The sequence below is a fragment of the Rhinichthys klamathensis genome, unplaced genomic scaffold, assembly GCF_029890125.1.
Source record: "Rhinichthys klamathensis goyatoka isolate OS25496 unplaced genomic scaffold, OSU_Roscu_1.1 h1tg000046l_1, whole genome shotgun sequence".
In the NCBI taxonomy this organism is placed as follows: Eukaryota; Metazoa; Chordata; class Actinopteri; order Cypriniformes; family Leuciscidae; genus Rhinichthys; species Rhinichthys klamathensis.
The window spans coordinates 775265-780584 of NW_026606593.1; the positions used below are offsets into that span (position 1 = coordinate 775265).

The 5320-nt window shown below is 46.5% G+C and overlaps 1 long non-coding RNA gene across 1 annotated transcript; it reads right to left on the reverse strand.

Annotated features, from left to right (window-relative positions):
- Window positions 1-1073: 1073 nt before the first annotated feature.
- LOC130082478 (uncharacterized) lies at window positions 1074-2436 on the reverse strand. The gene is made up of 3 exons (XR_008806778.1): window positions 2210-2436; window positions 1390-1696; window positions 1074-1285 (listed from the first exon to the last, which is right to left on the reverse strand). It is a non-coding gene; the product is annotated as an uncharacterized LOC130082478 (long non-coding RNA).
- Window positions 2437-5320: the final 2884 nt, after the last annotated feature.

A 5320-nucleotide genomic window follows, 5' to 3' on the forward strand; every position in this document is an offset into this window, starting at 1 on the left:
CCCAAAGTTCTCCCTGAACTCCCAGGACTGCTGCGAGCACAGGTACTCAACCCCGATGAGCTCGCCTGACAAAACAGATAGTTAAATAGAAAACAAGGTTTTAAAACAGACACCTGTGCATTACAAAGAAAACAACAAAACATGGCTTTATAGACACATACCCGTGTACTCTGCTGGCTTTGAATAGTCTTGTACAAGACTACAGCCAAGAAGACGCTGACTGAGCTCATTGAGGCTGTGCTGGAGCGAGGCACTGTAGCAGCGCCGGGGCGACGGTGTCTCGTCCATTGCAGTAGCAGCAGCAGCAGCGCGGTCCTCGTTCCACCGCTCCAAACCCTCAAGCAGATAAGCCTGGAAATTTTCCAGGTTAGCGCTCGTTCCTGATTTTAAAAAAAGAGGAAACATAAACACTAATTTATAATTACAAAAGATATGAAACAGACCATCACAAAAAATACACATTGAGGTGGATGTGTGTAATCTTACCGGGTATGAAGCGGTTGAGGTGGTTGTGGAAGGACTCCAGGAAAGTGGAACCCCGAGCGCAGCGGTAGACAGTAAGTATGAGCCCTCCCTTTGTCATACTTCCTGTCTGGGTGTACAGCTGCACACCAGTGGGGTCCTGGATGCAGGGAAGATAACGTCTTTGGGTGTCCCAGATGACGTTCATCCTTTCCTGGTCCACCAAGGGGATGCCCATGGTTTCCCTGGCGTCCTTGAAGGCCTCCAGCAACTCACCGATCAGCTGCTCTGTCTCCTCCACGCCACGTGTGCAGCGGCGACAGTGCAGCGCCAACTATCTGGAGGTGAGCCTGCTGGTTAGCTGGTCATCAGTGAGGCCTCTGATGCCCTGCTGTTGCTCCAGCTCCCTCATTTTTGCCTCCCTCAGCAGAGCCACATCTCCCTCGTCCCAGACAAAAATGCAGGCGGAGAGCTTCGCCATGAACAGACCGTAGAGCGGGTGGCTGTCAGTGTGCAGACCTGCGGCGAAGAGCCGCATGAAGTGCCACACATCAAGACGTACCACCACATCACTCCAGCCGCTGAACATGGCACCTCCTCTTGATGTGCCCACAGAAGAGCAGCAGTCTCTGTCCACATAAAGGAGTGTAGGGGGAGCGACACCAGCCGCCTCGTACCTTTTCACCAGGCCTGTGGTCATGGGCAGCAGTCCCTGACCCTCATGTGAGGTGAGCACAGACATGAGGACCTGTCCGTGCTCATTGCCCACATTGGTGACCCAGGCTGCGGTCCCAGCTGCGGCTCCCGCCAGTTTTTTGGCCACCTATTGTTGAAAAACAGAAAATTCAGTACAGATAACCTAAAGAATATTTATATACACCTGTACATACACATTTGGGTGTATCTAATATTTTATTAATATGTTACCTTTTTTGTGGAGTCCATCTTCAGGATGGACCCAAAGACAGAGGTGACCCTGGCTTTGAGCTCACCATATCGGGACCGGATATCCTCTGCGTGGACAGAGAGGAGCCACTTGGCGGTTGGTACAGGCGGCTTGGGTGGTGGAGGTGAGATGGGCTTGTGTGGTGGTGCCCTGGAACCGGTCACACACAGAGAGGTATTGCAGAGACCTCTCCATCCATTCCTCACTAGCCTGTGTTACAGCATAGAGACGCTGTTGCCGAGAGAGCGCTCCCTCATCAACTTTGCCACATGCATATCACAAGAGAACCTGTTAAAACACACAGACAAAGGCAAAGTTTATTACAGTTCCTTTGAATTGTTTTTGTTTGTTTTTCAGAGCAGAGGACAGGTGCGATGTTTCCCATAGAAAAAGATAAAAAACTGTACAGACTTTGATATTGTTTTAAGTCTGACATCTATCGAAGGTCAAGCAAGGCTCAATGGGGGGCCGTTAACACATCTTGAATAGAACCTCAGCTGTCAGGCTAGTTGTCTCAAGGTCTTGGAATGTTATTGTTCTGAGTTTGACACCTTTGAAAGGTCAAGCAAAGATCAATGGGGGTGGGTCGTTCACACATTTTGTATAGAACCTCGACTGGCAGACACAGTGAAAAAGTACAAAAGCAAGATAATGCTTGTTTTGTGTACAAATTACGTGTAATTAATTTTGAAAAAGTACTGACAAAAATATTATTTTTAAGTCGTTTAAGTTACATTATTACCATTACAGCAGTTAGTAGTTAATTGCACCTGAAATAAGAATAATTTTTTCATGACTCACCGGTAAGTGAGGATGGCTGGGAACATCCTGCGGTGAGCCGGATCCAGCTGGTCCAGGATATCATAGGACCACGCGGCCAGCTTCTTGTGGCAGCGCTGACACTCCAGGTATTCTGTTGCCAGAAAATACCAGCCGTGTAAATTCAGCACCCGCCTCGCTGTCTTGTAGAGCCCACATGATGTCAGTCGCTGACCAGACCGTCTGCAGTCTGGCGAGCTGCAGATCAGCTTGTAGGACCACATACTGTAGGGCATCCACAAACACAGCGGCCAGGTGAAGAACACGTCCGGCGACACTGGAGGCTGATGATACTGCAGGCGTGGCTGGGGAGGGTACCACCACATCTGCAGGTTATCTGTCAGCGCTGCCCTTCCACCCTGGCGCCGGAAGAGGGAGCGGCCGATCCACTCGTGTTGTTCTTTTGGAAGGGAGTGCTTCCAGGCCTCAGGGAGAACAACCTATACACACACAAAAATATGTTATATTTGAATAAAAACAAAATGACTATAATATATACATATGTATTATTATTCATTTATAATATATATATATATATATATATATATGTAAACTTCTGGTGTGAAAACTGTACCTCAGAAGCTGCTGACACCAGCCTTTGAGCGGCTCTTTGCTCTAAGCGAGGTGAGCGGATCGGCGTTGAAGGTGGTGGTGCAAGTACTGTGAAGAACACATCATTTTAATTTTGTAATTAGTACTAAATGATTTCATAATTTGAAGACATTTGTGGTTACATAACAATGCTATATGATGTTAGTAAATGTATTAGTGATCACATATGATCAGGTGAGTATCTTTTTTTTTTTTTTTTACACACAAAAGAAAACAAAACACTCACCCTGTGGCTCCACCTCCATGGCTGAAGCCAGCAGATCTTCATCTGTTGGCTCGGAGGGCAGAAAAATTGCAATGTTATTCATAATTTCATTAGAACATCCATAGAATTACACCACTTATAGATCTAAAAACTCACCGTGTGCTGTGGCTGGCTGGGAATGGGAGCTTTGGCTGGGAGGAGGAGAAGCCGAACGCGAAGGATGCGGGACAGCAGGCTGGGATGCAGAAGATGGCTTTTTTTCCTCTGCTGGTCCCTCAGCAAGATGTATCTTTTCAAGGCATCCATCTTGCTGCCTGTACTGGTGCCCTTGTTCCGGATGAACTCCACATAGCTACATAAGATACACAATAGTGTACATGATAAGAGTAAAATAAATACAAAACAGCAATACAATTAACAAGCAAACAGAAGCACATACTACCTTTTCCTCTCCCTGTCCGTAGCCTCATAGAGCTCCTTGTAGGTGCTCTTCTTGTGGACCCCAAAGCCCACCAGACAGTCACCCTCACAGCCAGGTAGCGTACCCTCTCTCTGCCTGCGCACTTTGATGGCTTCTGCAACCATCTCAAATCGTGCAGGCATACTGGAGAAAGGCATCCTTATTAGCCATGAGGGCACCTCTGTCCAATCTGCCAGCCTCACGCTCCCGCTGATGCCCAGACAGGACCATGAGGGAGTAGCCAAGGTCATTCTCCAGCATCCATTTGAAGGGTTTCCCTCTGTATTGACCAAACTGGATGGCACTTTGACTTGCCACCAGCAGGTCATCAAAGGGATTCCCTCCACCTTGAATGACCCTGACCTTGGCCTCCCCCAGCACAGGGTACTTTGGGACAAAGGGCACCCCTTTAGCCACTTGAGAAAGGTGAACTTTCTCCACAGTGGCTGCCCGCTTAGAAGGCCTCAGCACCAGCTCTCCAGCCTCCATACGCAGGTTGGGTGTGCTTTCCATCCTGCAACAGTAAAGCAATGACAAACAATTGACTGAAAACCTCATACACAAAATAAATATTCATGGAAAAATGTACATTATCTACATCAATGGGGGGCATTAGTGCACATTTTTTTCTTTTTAGTTATATATTTTTATTATTTTAAACGAATTTCGTTTTCTTTTTTCATAGTTGTTAATTATTCTGATCATAAAACTGACATAAAGTGAGTGAAGGGTCAAACGAACGCTCATCAGAAGAATTCTGCATGCATTAACGTTATATATATATTTTTTAAAGAAGTTGATTTACTGGCTGTCGTCGATAAAAAATCATGAATGAAACTGTACATTTTATACCGAATTATATAACTTAAGTTGTTAGTCTCCCCCTCTTCTGCATGCATTGCACATAGTTAAAAGAAAGAAAACCAGCACATTTACGGGGTGTCGATAAAAATCATGAATGAAACTATGCCGAATTATAAGTTTTAGGCGGGCAAACGTCATCGCAAGTTTATGAACTGCTCGATATATTAATTTTAGCCCATTTTCCCCCTCACGCCTCTTCTGCATGCATTGGACATATTTAAAAGAAAGAAAACCAGCATATTTACTGGGTGTCGATAAAAATCATGAATGAAACTATGCCGAATTATAAGTTTTAGGCGGGCAAACCTCATCGCAAGTTTATGAACTGCTCGATATATTAAATTTAGCCCATTTTCCCCCTCCCGCCTCTTCTGCATGCAGTACACATTGATAAAATGTCTATTATGCTTATTTTAAATACAGCCACAATACAGTGTACAGAAAATGGTGGCGTTTTTAAAAAAAAAACGTTTGTGTTTAATGTTGTGTTAAATCGAGTAAAACAGCAAGGGAGCGTTATTTCGGGGAAAATCGGGATTTTGACAAGAGTGAATGACGTCCGACTCGGCGAGGCGCCGGCGCCCTGGCCTCGGCCAATGGGAGCCGAGGCGGGGCTCCCGGCCAATGGGAGGAACGAGCGTCTCTGAAACAATTCGTCGGCCGGCCAATGAGGCGAGGGGAGCAGAGGCGGGACTTGGTGAAACAGTTCGTCCGTCGACCAAACCGTGAGCGGTGACGGGTGAAACAATTTGCAACAATTCACCCTAAGATCCGTTTCGCCATAGCGCAAGGATGACCAATATTATGAAGCTGCAGACTCGGAGCCTGCATCTACAGTCCCCCACCGAGAGTCCCGCATTCTCAGAACCCTCGTTTTTCGAACACAGCGCCTCCTGCTGTTCGAAAGATCGTATAACACCCGCACAGAGTACAGCTCACGCTTATCCAAATG